This window comes from Peromyscus leucopus, chromosome X (assembly GCF_004664715.2).
Source record: "Peromyscus leucopus breed LL Stock chromosome X, UCI_PerLeu_2.1, whole genome shotgun sequence".
Lineage (NCBI taxonomy): Eukaryota > Metazoa > Chordata > Mammalia > Rodentia > Cricetidae > Peromyscus > Peromyscus leucopus.
In genome coordinates, this window is record NC_051083.1 from 74,736,875 (window position 1) to 74,750,872 (window position 13,998).

At 34.7% G+C, this 13,998-nt stretch overlaps 1 pseudogene; it reads right to left on the bottom strand.

Annotated features, from left to right (window-relative positions):
- Nucleotides 1-11,507: 11,507 nt before the first annotated feature.
- On the bottom strand, nucleotides 11,508-12,466 carry LOC114696791 (annotated as a pseudogene).
- Between the last annotated feature and the right edge of the window lie 1,532 nt (nucleotides 12,467-13,998).

Below are 13,998 nucleotides of genomic sequence, written 5' to 3' on the forward strand. Positions count from 1 at the left end.
ATAGGCAGTATATTCTAATCCAGAGTTATATCACATATATAGTATACAGTAGCAAATATAACCTTACCTTTTATCATCATACAAAAATTTGTAAAACTCCAAAATATTTTGGAGACTTGTTGCTTCCTTAGGGCAAGAAGAGATACAATGATAAAGAGAGAGCTCATTAGAAATAATAAGGCAAACCCATCAGAATAACACCCAATTTCTCAATGGAGACTTTGAAAGCCAGAAGGACCTGGACAGATGTAATGCAGACACTAAGATGTAGCTAGAGTTTTCCTACCTTGTGACAGTCAGGACAAATCTTTGTCACTTTAAATGCTTTACAATGTGTGTAAAAAATGTACATAGGCTTGAAAGAAAAAATATTTATACAGTTATATAAAAAATAGTTTTTAAAAATAGTCTTAAAAGAGACAGTAAAGTAATATAAAAAATAAGCCACATAAAAATAGATATTATACAGAGAATCTGGATTGTGTTGTCTTTTGGATTCTTAACTATAAAAAAAAAAAAAAAAACATTTGATTGTAAAAGCTAAAGATACCTTAACTTCAAAATTTGGATATAAGGATATATTGCTTTGGAAAGGAGATTCTGCTTTTGTTTCCACAGAAAGCCAGAGGCTATGGATTTATTCCAGATTAAGATATATCAGGTTTGACCAGCGAAGACCTCCTGAAAGGTCTCTGATGACACCATGGCCCAGATGATCCAACATCCAGAATGGTTTCAAGACAACTGGCTCAGACAATACACCCTAACGGACGACTCCATAATCCTAAAATTTTCTTTGTGTCCCCATAAGATACAGCACCCTCCAACAGGAAGTAGTAAAAGAAGCTAAGCACAAATTCCCAAATATACCAATCTGGCTTTAGAGATGGAATTGGCTCCTTCTCTAAACCCAAACATATTACTAAAAAAAAGGTTAAGAGATTCTTGTGTCCCATATCAGAAGAGCCCTCTGGTGTGGGACAGAAAAAAAAAATATTTTTATAAATACAATCTCATTTTAAAATAAAAAGGGGGGAATAGTATAGATAATGATAGGATAAAAGGATAGATTGTTGAACCTACTTTTAAAGAACGACAACTTGTTTAAAATGTTTTACATTACTATAGATTTTAGTTTTTTGATACAAATTTAAAGTTAATTTTCTTATACAGTGTGTATATTTCTACTCTTGTTTAAGGTATCATGTTTGTACAGCTCATTTACAATTGTAATGGATAATTAAAAATAGATTAATAATTATTCATCTATGATAATCATACTTATAGTCATGCAAGAAACTTATTTAGGATGGGGGTGTACAAAGGCTGCCTTAGAAAGAAGATAAAAAAGAAGGGGGCAGGCTGTGAAGGCATGGGCTTCATAAAGGGTATACAACTCATATAAACAGTGGAAATGTGTTGCATTTGGTGGCTGGTAATGATATGGCTGCTGGCACTGAATTGCTGAAGACAGGCTGGGAAACCCCTGGTATTGGAATTTGGGTGGTTCTTTGTGTACCAACACAATATTCTCTGGAAAACTGGTCACTCTTAGTTCACTTTGAATCTTTATATTGTAGAAACACTTGAAGTCAAAGGTAGACTGAAAATATATGTCTGGAGAATTGTCGTGGGTTGGATGAGAATGTCATCCATAGGCTTAGATATTTGAATGGTTTGTTAGGAGGAGTGACACTGTTTGGAAAGATAAGGAGGTAAGGCCTTTTAGGAATAGGTGTAGACTTATTAGAGGAAGACTGTCACTTGGGGGGGGAAATCTTGCAGATTTAGAAAGCACATACCAGGTCTAGTCTCTCCTCTCTCTCTCTCTCTCTCTCTCTCTCTCTCTCTCTCTCTCTCTCTCTCTCTCTCTCTCTCTCTCTCTCTCTTTTTCTCTGCCTGCTTCCTGCAAATCACAAAGTAAAGCTCCCAGTTACTGTTTCAGTGCCATGTTGGTCTCCTTCTTCCCATTATGTAAGTAATAGTTGTTCCTCCATTTCTTTAACATTTCTTTTGGCAAAGCAGCCTTCCTGAAAAGTAATCTCTTGTCCTGGTGATTGACAGAGACAGCTGGATTAAATCTTATAGGGGAAGAGCATTGTAGGTAATGTTTTGGGAATCTTGGGATATCAGATAGAGTTAGGTTATATTCTTTTGACCAGGGAGAAATATACTTGCCTTTATGGAGCTCAACAAAGGCCAGATAATCTCTTCCTTTTCACATGCTAATTAAATCCTAAGGAATGGCAAAACTGCTATTTACCTTTCCAGTATCAACAGGAACCCCTGAGGTGAAATACCAAATCTACTAATGCAGAAATCACAGCTCTCCTTTAAAGAGAGTAAGAAATAGTATATTCTGGAGCCCTTTTGAGTAACTATGGACAGAGACCACAGATTGTGGTTATACCAAATTCAGTGTTCTAAAGTGGAAGCAGATTTTTGCAGTTTCACAGTTTTACAGAACTGAAAGCCATAAATCAAGTTTAAAATACATTGTTGGGTACATCAGAGAGGTAGTTACAGCAAGATGGAGGACTGTCTTCTACTGGCCTGAGATGCTATTTGTTGGCATTGTTAGCTTTGGGTTTGGTGGAAGCTAGTGGTCTGCTAAGTTAATAGATTTCAAAGGGATTTTAGCTATTAGTTACAGTATGTTAGTTCTGACACAGAATTTGGAAGAGATGGCTATTTGCAGGACAACAGCTAGCCCAAAATAAGGAAATTAGCCTCTGGATGTGTAACATCCCAACCTCTCCACATTACTGCAATTTTAATCAGTCAACCAGTATTTGTAGACAGAGCTTCTTTTCAGAAAATCTCATTCACAATTGTAACAATTGCTATATGTAAGATGTTCTTTTTTTTTTGACTTGAAATTCTATTGTCTTCTACTAAACTGTGACAAGCTTACTTATGATCTCCCAGGTCAGGTGGAATTCAGATCCTTATTTCATATTTCTTTCCATGGGTTAAAATTTGAGTTCCACTATGTTAACTGTAGGAATCAGACTTTTGTTTTAAAATGAGAGCACTTAAATTTGCTTTTCTAATCAAGGAAATTGTTTAATTTCACACTTCTATCTGGAAGTACATTGTTAGCAGTATGTTAACAACAACAATTTTTGTAATTTAAAGGTGATAATAGCATTTCCTAATGTGTTTTCTTCATGTTAAAACTATATGCATATATTATTAGATATTCTGTTTGAAGTGTTTAAAATATTGATTATCCACCATTAAGCCAAGTGTGAGAACTATATTCACATTTCATTATAACGTCTCAGTGAAGTTAATTTCTATCTCTACCTAATTTCTTAAAAGCTTCAAGTTAACTAAAATTTGTATTTATATTTATATTTCCCATGTATATTTGCAGCAACTTTAAGAAGGAATTAATTAATTAATTAGAAGAGATTATATTTTTACTCCCATATAAAATCTTTCTTGTGGGCTGGAGAGATGGCTCAGAGGTTAAGAGCACTAACTGTTCTTCCAGAGGTACTGAGTTCAATTCCCAGCAACCACATGGTAGCTCACAACCATCTGTAATGAGACCTGGTACTCTCTTCTGGCTTGCAGGAACACATGCAGGCAGAACACTGTAAACATAATAAATAAATAAATAAATAAATAAATAAATAAATAAATAAATCTTAAAAAAATTCTTTCTTGTGCTGTTCAATGTTTCATTATCTGAGAAGATATTTTATGCTCTTAAAATCATTGGATCACACATAAATATTTAAAATATGCATATTTTTTGGTAAACTAAAAGAGTGAAACAAACTAACACTAGCTATTAAATTTAATAATATTTATCCAAGAATACAAACAATCCCTCTTATTTGAAATGATATTTGGTAAGTGTTTGCCACAATAAATATGAGACCTTTGCAAATTTTAATAACTAAAATCTATAACAATTTACAATTAACTTTCAATGAAGTAATAACCAGAATTATGAAAAAATGCTATTGAATGATATATGTATATATAAGACTTTAACCAAAATGAATCATTTTAGTAGTAAGTCAATATAAGGAATGATATTTGCAGACTGACCACATAAATATAATACATATTGAAGAGAATGTCACTGCTGGATAAAGGGATAGTTAATAAATTAAAATTTTTGAGATAAAAGTAATTGATTTATTGTATAAATTGTCTTAGGCTTGTGTAAATAATTGATTTTCTACATCATTTTAAGAAGATGTATAAAACTACAGTCAGCATAAACCCAAAGTCTAATATATATCTCTCTGTATTTACATCATATGTATAATATATATAAAATAAATAAATTTTATATCAAAACTGAAATATATCGCTTATTAAATGAAGTATCTGAAGTACTAATTATATGAATTTTTTACAAACTAGTAGTTCTCGGTCTAGAACTATTTTGCATCTTTTATTATACTTCTTTCTAAAACTGGTTTCCTAAGCTATTAAAAACATTATAGTGCACTCAATTTTATTTTCATCACATAAATACAGAATTCATATTTATGTACTGACATGAATCTAGTAATTTTATCAATTATCTTTCTTAGTCCTATCAATTTTTGTGTACATTTCTTTAGTGTAATGTAGATATATGTAATACTTGAATCTGTGAATAAGGAATAGTTTATTTTTTTTTAATTCTCATGACTTTTATTTATTTTACTTAATCTAGTGTACTACAAAACTACACAGAGAAACCCTGTCTCGAAACCTACCCCCCCAAAAAAATTGCTAAATTTAAGTAGTAGAATAGCAATGTCCATCTGAAAAGGGAACTCTCACATGGTTATGAAGTTTATTGGAATGATGAGGCTTCCCTTTACAGTTTAGGAAGTTGCTTCATTATGAGTGAGACTAAGAAAGAGGGAAGGAGAATGTGAGACAGCAAGGAAATGCAAAAGGATTTTCATCTTCAAACCCTACAAACAGTCTCCCTGAGGAATCTTACATCCATTCCAAGAATAAAGGTAAGGTCTACTTATATCCTTTTATGGGTGACAGGAAATTTTATATCACAGGATTTAGTTCAGCATAACATATATGACAAGGACCACGGAGGAATCAGGTACCATAAATTAAGAGCTCTCAAGTTATAGCATATACTACTTCTTAACTCTCCATCCCAGAAAGAAAAACAAGGAGACATGGCTTGATTTAGGCTGTAGGATCTGGCAAAAAATGCAGGCCTGTTTTGGAACAGTTCATTATGTTATCAATCTGTTGATTTTCTAATATCATGAAGGCTACATGAGATTTGTTGTTTTTTTCTTCTTTTATATATTGGTACAGTCTTATTTTTTTCTACTTATAAAAAATTATATTGATTATCTCATATGCTAAATATATATTTCATTCATAAATAAATATTTAAGGGATTTTAACTTTTTATGTCACATTATTTTAATGATGTTTGATTTAGAAGTTTTCTAATTGTTTGCATGAAAATTATTAACACACAATTTTTCTATACTCATTTTATTCAAATCATTTAATTACAGTTATATGTTTTGATAAAGGGTTATTTGAAAAATGTGTAACAAATTCGACAAATATTGGATAAGTTCTGGTTTTGCTTATATGGTTTCTATTTAATTTTACTGTGCTTTCATTATATTCTAAATAGCTTCTGACTTGAGATTTGCTTAGAGGAAAAAACTAAAATTTCTGAATATAATTGTAGACTTATTAATATTAAAGTTTTGTTTCATATATTTTGAAACAGAATTTTTAGTGTATTTTTATTAGTATATCTTCCTACTGGCATGCTGTTTTTATTATTCTCCTTATTTTACGTTAGGTTAGTGTCATTATAGTAGTTTTATTTTTTTAGTGAGTACTTAGTATATTTTTTTGCTATTTAACTTCAAACATTATCTTTTTACTGGAACACAGAGCCATTTATGCTTACTGAAATGGACAATACTATAGTAATAATAATGTGCTTAACTATTACTTCTGTTATTTCTGTGTTACATGCCTTTTAAAAAATATTTTTCCATTTCTGTCTATAAGCAACTCTAACAAAACTTTTTTAATATTGTCATCCTACCTATATCTAAATTTGTTTTAAAACAGAAGTAAATTTTAGTATTTCATTTCAAATATGTTTTACCTTTGAATTAGCAGCTACTGAAAATAGTATTTTTGGCAAAATGATTGTTCCATATTTTAAATTTGTCATCTTGTGATAGTAAGAAATGAGCCTTTTGGAAATTTGGTTCAGAAGAAGTAGAAAAAGTAAAGTCCTTCAACCATACAGTGATGGAATTAGTTCCCTTACAAGAAAAGGAAAAATAAAACTGGACTTTTCTCTGCTATGTGAGCAAATAGAAACAAATTTAAATGCAGAAAGATAATCCTTATGAACAGAATTCATAACGTTCTTAGACATAACAATCTTAGACTTAGCTTTTATAAATTTAGGGAAATAAATGTCTGTTGTTTAAGCTGATCTCTCTCTCCCCATGTGTATGTGCATGCATGCGTGCGTGCGTGCGTGCGTGCGTGCGTGCGTGCGTGTGTGTGTGTGAAGGAAGAATGCTGAGATCATGCTGTGATCTCTAATCTAAGTTACTCCATATCGTAAAAAACAGTGGGTTTTTCAGGCTATGAATTACCCTAGGAAACTTCATTGTACAAGAAAAATTTGATTCCTTTTGAGGGTGATGGATGACTATAGCACCTGAATGGACCAAAGAAGTGCACCATCTGTCAGGTACCACACATCCAGCACTGACTGACAAATACTTTACTCTTGTGAACAGAAAGGGACCCACCATTGAGTGAATTGATAATGCAGAGACACATGATTGTATTAAAATCTCATCAGAAAAAACAGAGCCAAGAATGTAGGGGACATGTTTTGTGTGACAAAACTTTTCCTAGGAAGACAAAACACACACATCTTATTAAAGCCAGGGAGTCCACAATAAACCAAAGTACAAATAACATGAAAGTCCAACTTGGTAAGCCAATAAGTTTTATTGGTGTTACTTACAGGAGTATGTGTGAGTGAGTACGTGTTAGGGGTTTCTTAGATGGGTAGAAATAACTCAAAGACAGCTGCATCACCAAAGCCCACCCCTGAGTGAGTGACAATTCACAAAGCTGGAAACCTGGAGCTCTCTGTACTGCCTATAGGTAGCTCAACTGGTTGGAGAATGTCCTATCCAAGTGACTCACTTAGTCTAGATCTCTCCCTGGCTTCTTGGCTGGTTTGTGTTTCTTCCAAGTAGCTAGTCTGGTCTCAAACTTATCTGAGTTTTCTTTGCACATTTTGTTACTTACCCCAGCACAGAAGAGTCTATAGAATCTGGTCAGTTTTAGAGACTTCCTGGAGCTATTTTGAGTTGTTTACTTTTCTTCTTAAGGAGCTTCCCTGCAGGCTCGATTGTTTCAGTCCCAAAGAAACTGTTATATAACAATATCTGACTGAATAAAGCTGTGCCTTCCTCACCCGAAGCTCATAAAGAGATAGACTCCTACCACTGAGGTGGCATGGTCCCACAAAAACCTATCATCTGATACCTAGTATGTTCCTCAAAGACCAAGGACTTCCTGATTGTTCCTGGAGCTTTGGCTAAGCTTGTCCCAGTGCTGAGCCTTCCTGTGCAAATCTTCTCCCATCTGCAGATGGACTTGAACTGCCATTTCCTCCCCATGACTTGGTTCAGGGTTCCACCTAGCTGCTATTTTCTCTAGCATCTGGCTCAATTCAAATTCCAGTGGTTCCAGTGGAAACTATCTCCAAGCACAGGTTTGGTCCATTTTCTTATTAATTCTGACTCTTTCCCAGCCTGCATTTAAGCCCTCTTGAACTCTTCCAAAAGCCTCTTTATCTTATATTCATTCTGTAATCTATATATACACGTATGTATATTTACTGTGCTGTGATGTGAAAGTTAATATAAATTAACATTGTACAAAACAAGAACATGCATTTGCCAATTGTGATAGGCTTGCCTTTAATGCTGTACTCAGGAGGAAAGGGCAGGTTGATCTCTGTGAGTTCAAGGCCAGCCTGATCTCTACAGTGATTTATAAGACAGCCAGTACTTACAGAAAGAATCTGTCTTTAAAAAAAGAAAGAAAGAGAGAGAGAGAGAGAGAGAGAGAGAGAGAGAGAGAGAGAGAGAGAAAGGAAGGAAGGAAGGAAGGAAGGAAGGAAGGAAGAAAGAAAGAAAGAAAGAAAGAAAGAAAGAAAGAAAGAAAGAAAGAAAGAAAGAAAGAAAGAAAGAAAGAAAGAAAGAAAAAGAAATTGCATTCATCTCAACCAGGAAACTAAATTAGGTATATCATCTCACCAACTGTTGTCATTGACCTTTTTTAATTTTGTGTATTTATTGCTATTCAATAAATTCTGACATGTGGAAGCACAAACATGTTCATCTATGTTTTTCCTACAGTGTGCTCACATCCAAAAGTAAGAAGAGATATTGGTTACATTTTTTATTATTTCAATTGTATTTTCCCTGATTTCGATAGCAATGTTTTTGTACTAAAATACAGGTTAAAATACAACTCATAAAATTTCCATGTTTTTGAAATTACAGCATAACTTGTGAATTCTATATAAAGTTTATAAATGCATATTTTAATTCTATCTGCCTGTTTATTTTCAATGTCTGATATTAACAATAATAAAAACATCAATGTGTTTTCTTTCATATATTATTGTTTTAACTTGTTTCCCTGATTTTTTGTTATATTATCCTTAGAGGCTATAGAGACTTTGAATCCCACTTTTGACCTTCCAGGTAAGAATAGAAAAGCAAACATAAACTTTGACACACCTGAGAATTTTATTTACCATATAAAAAGGAGGAGATTATCTGGTGTTTGTTGAGGCTCATTAAGGTAAAACTACTTCTTCATGCTTCAAAGCATAGAAAGTGAGCTCTACTTCTCCCCTTGAGCACAAACCTGACATTACAAACTACCAAAAACATTGCATACTGTCATTTGATGCTTTTAAGTGTTGATCCAGCTAGAATTTTCTATCACCTGGCCAGGAGTTCCGTCATCCCCAGGAAATCTGATTCTCCAGAAGACATGCTAAGGAGAAGGGAGGAGTAATTATCCCCTTAATGAGACAATGTGCTTTCCCTTTCCAGAAGGCCCTTCTCAGTGCAGCTGCTTGCAGTAACCACAGCATGGAACCCCATCAGGTAGCACTTAAGGGGGCCTGCCATGCAGTCTGCCTGCTTTTCTGAGCCCTAAGTTTTATTTTTCATTCTTTCATATCTCTTTTTCTTTTAAACAGTGAAAAAAAAAGCCTACAAATGTATTTTCTGATGAACTTAGGCTTCTCACACTTTTTCTGAAGTTCTAAGCCTGCACATTCTACTATGTCACTAAATGACAACCTCCATTGCAAAAGACATGTGTGGCAGTTTTAATGAGAATGCTCTCCACAGAGGCTCAGATATTTGAATATCTGATCACCAGTTTGTTGGCAACTTTCTGTGAGCTGGTCCTGCTTTGCTGGAGGAAGTATGTCACTTGAGCTTGGGGTTGAGAGTGCATAGCCTCACCCCAATTCCAGTTTTCTCTCTCAGCACTCCTGCTGCCATGCCTGCTACTCTTTGTTATGCCACCACACCATGATGGAATCTAATCCCTCTGGAATCATAAGCCAAAGTAATGAAACCAAACCAAAACAAAACTGAAAACAAAATTATTTCTTTCGTTATGGCATTTTCTCTCAGCATAGTGGTTTGAATGAGAATGACCACCACAGTTTAATATATTTGAATATTTGGTCTACAGTTTCAACTGTTTGGGAGGGATTAAGGGCTATGATCTTGGAGGAGGTGTGTCAGTAGGGGCAGGCAAATCCTGTTTCCCCAGTAATGAAAATATATTAAAGAATTTTGGATAGGGCTGAGATAGCTCAGCAGGTAAGGACATCTATTGCCAAATCTTATAAGGTAAGTTTTATACTAGATACCCACATGGTCAAAGGAGAAAACCTACTTTGTAATTTGGCTTATGATATGCATCCACACAACCACAACATGACAGGCAAATGCCTCCTATATTCCCCCCTACACAGAAAGAAAGTTGACCAAAATTCCCTTCAGATCTCAGTGCAGAGAAACAGTAGAACATATGGAGATCTAAACATGATAGGCCCTTAAAAGGAAGGAGAAGCTTGCCTTTAAAATGTGGGAGGGAGCTCTTCTTCATTAAGAGTAAGAGCAAGTGGAAAAGAAGGAAATAGAAGCCATGAGAGACATTGGGGAAGGAGACCAGAAGAGCCTCTTAAAAAAGTTGTCTTATGAGGGTTAAAGCTAACCTGTAAAGCCCCACTTGCTGAATGACACACAGATAACTTCTGGAATGCTGGGGCTGTTCCTGTAAGATAGTAGGTTACCTATTTTCATTTCAGTAAACGTGGTTGGTTTCCCCAACTGCATAGGATGTGCTTGATAACATGTAGGCAGAATATACATAGGCAGGAAACATGGAAAGATGTATTCTTGATTCTGATTGGATGAAGGCAGGAAATATCACAGGCCTGTGGGTTTTGCCTTTATAAATACCTGATTAACCTAATTCAGAGCCATTCATTGGCAATCCCTGGTATGGACCAGGCCAATGTTCATCTTCCTGCCCAGTATTAAATAAAGTTTGCTTTAATCAGACAATCATGGATTTGGTCTTTCCCCACTCAACTTTCAGGATTAATAGCCTTAAGAACAATTCCCTGCCGGGCAGTGGTGGCACACACCTTTAATCCCAGCACTCGGGAGGCAGGGGCAGGTGGATCTCTGTGAGTTCGAGGCCAGCCTGGACTACCAAGTTAGTTTCAGGAAAGGCACAAAGCTACACAGAGAAACCCTGTCTCAAAAAAACAAAAAGAACAATTCCCTGAGCAAAATCCTCCTGAGATGATCTAGAGCAATTCTCTGAATAAAAGAAAACTCTTGACTTTTATTATCTTTTAAGGCTGGTAATTTAGTTTAACATAGAACATATGACAAAGAGAATAGAGAAACCAGGTTCTCTTTAGAACCATAATGCAGGGATTCTTTTTAGGCCACAACACAAGCTGTAGCCTAAGTTTGCCCTGAAGAAGCAAGGAAAGGAATGGTTTTACATTATCAAACTGTGGAATTTGACATTTAAGTGCAACTCCTATCTTTTAAGGGAAACCCCATGTTCTAAAAATGAGTAAATAAATAGATTTGTAAATTTCCTGCTAAAATATGCCACAGAAATGGAGGTTTGATCATAGTTTGTGTTAATATCATTGCTATTTTAGCATAGTACATTGCATCATTTAGGAAAATAATAAGAGCCATTGTGTTGACCACTTAAAGCTTTATTTTTGTTTATTTGTTTGAAACTGTAAAAAAAAGTAGTGTCAAAATTTACTTCTAAATATAATGATCCAGAAATCATGAAAGAACAGTTTTATAAATTTCTCTGTTGTTTCTTGATCTGCTCCCTACCCCCAATAATTAATAAAAACAGCATGTTTAAGCAGCTTTTTATTTTTCTACTTCTGTGGGCAGTAATGAGTCAGTATTCAGCAGCAAATATTCACTGATTAAACTATGAAGGAAGCCCAAATCACAAATGGACCAAGTTTCAATAGTCTGTGCCTACAGACTTTGCTTGTGATTGCTTGAAGATTGACAGTTAGTTGGTCACTTGACATATACAATATTGCTATTTTGGTGCTGAGAAAGTTCTGACTTTATTCATATTCCTTAATTTCTTGTTCAGTTTTAAATAATTCAAACATTTGTGTTATGCCATGACCAGTGGAATTTCAAAGTAGCCTTTGGAAATTTTTTTTGTCCAGATTCCTCCTTAATGGGTTAAGGTCAGGCATTTTTGCTGGAACAGCTACATAAAGTCCACACCAACCCCCTCATCTAAGATCTTTGTAAGCAGATCAGCACCTCCTCCAAAAAAAAACTTTATTCTGTTCTGCTATATAATCTCTGATGCATTCTTTGTAAATATAGTAACTTTGTTGACTTCTGAAACAAAGGGTTATGGTAAACTAATAACACTCGCAAATGGCTCCACATTTTTTCTTTTTCTGCTATGCCATGTCTAACATTACATTGAGATAAACACCTTGCTTTGGATTGGTGAAGTCCAGAACTTGAAATTAAAGTAAGTCCATAGCTTTCTCCACCTCATATATCTGCCTTGGGTATAAGCATTTTAAATAGATATCATCTTTAAGTTCATTTTCCACATAAGTACATGACTTCATTTTTTCTCTATCATCTGGTTGTTCATCTGATGTTTTTTCCTTAGCATCTTTTTTTAGAATTTTCCTTGCAGGCTTTGTAACAGCAGCAGCAAAATGTCTATAGGATAGGAGAAGGTTTATAGTACAAGGGTAAAGAGATGTCTGATAAGCCACCTTGAAAAGAATTTGGCTTTGATGTTCTATCAAGAATCTACCAATGCAACTTATGGTGGCCACCATGTTGACTATTCCAGATTATATTCTAAAACTTTTTTTCTTAGATATTGCTTTGTATTATCTTTAAAATTTTATCTTTGCTTACCATTTACTGAAATCTTGTAATTTCTTTATCAAGTATTTTTTTTCTTCACTGAAGTAAAATTCACTTTAGTTTTTTTTTTTTTATTTGTCTTTTAAAATTCACATTTAGGGATCATCCTTTATTCTTTATTATGGGGATTGAACTGTTGGCCTTTTATTGTGATCATAATAAAATTTGTCTTTTTCCTGCTATATCAAGTATAAAGACTTCTCCAAAGCATAAGTTCAAAGGATGCAAAGTAAATTCAGCAACTAGAGAACACACACAGAGTTAGAATGAGAAAAGCAGATGGTGGCTTTCAAGTTTTGACTTCTTCAAAACTTGTTACCACAGACAATCATAATTCTTCAAGTGAAAGTTAATGACAATGTGAATCATCTACTAGAGATATTCTTCAGGATTCAAGGACTGTGTTTTTAACTAGTGAATAGTCATATGGTATACATGTCAAAATTCCACAATTCATGATTTTACTATATAGTAAAATTTTACCCAAGATAGGAAACCAACAACAGACAAAACTAAGGATGCTACCAGTCCTAGTTAGGTTTATCATTGCTGTGATAAAACACCATGACCAAAAACAGATTTGGAGGAAAGGGGATTATTTCACTCAACAGTTCCAAATAACATTTCATCATAAAAAGTAATGAAGGAGGTAACTCAAACAGGGCATGAACTTGGAGGCAGAGCCTGATGAAGAGACAATGGAGGGGTACTACTTACTGCCTTGCCCATATGCTTACTCAGTCTTTTCTCTTACAGAACCCAGGGCCACCAGCTCAGTTGTGGCACTGCCTATATTGGGTGGGACCCTCTCCCATGAATCACTAATTAAGAAAATGCCCCTCAGGCTTGACTATAACCCTATATTATGGAGACATTTTCTCAGTTACAGATCCCTTCTCACTAATTACTCTAGTTTGGGTCAGGTTGACATAAAACTAGCCAGTACAAATCTCCACTTGTCAACTCGACACAAAAATACATAACTTTCATTAGGACCTTTCCTTTCTCATCTATCCCTATGGTGGCATGTTGATATTAATATCACAGTAGAAAACACTCCCCCAGTCTTTACAAATTCAAATACTTTGAAAGTTCAGTCTCTATAAAAATCCAAAGTCTTATTTAAAATCCAAAGTATTTTAAAATTCAAAGTTTATCAACTATGGGCTCTTGTAAAATAACAAAACAAATTAAATACTTTCTCACTTCAAGGGGGAAGAATCAGGGCACACTCACAATCAACACAAAGCAAGTCTTACTTTCAACACTGTAAATAAGTCAATGTCCAATTATCTGGGATCCACTTACAATCCTCTGGGCTCCACCTTAGTAGCTTGAGTCAGTTCTTCAGCTCTGCTTTCTGCAGCACAAACAGATTGTCTTGTAAGCTCTGCCTGGCTCCTCTCCACTGCTGCTGTTATTTTTGGTGGCACTGGCATGT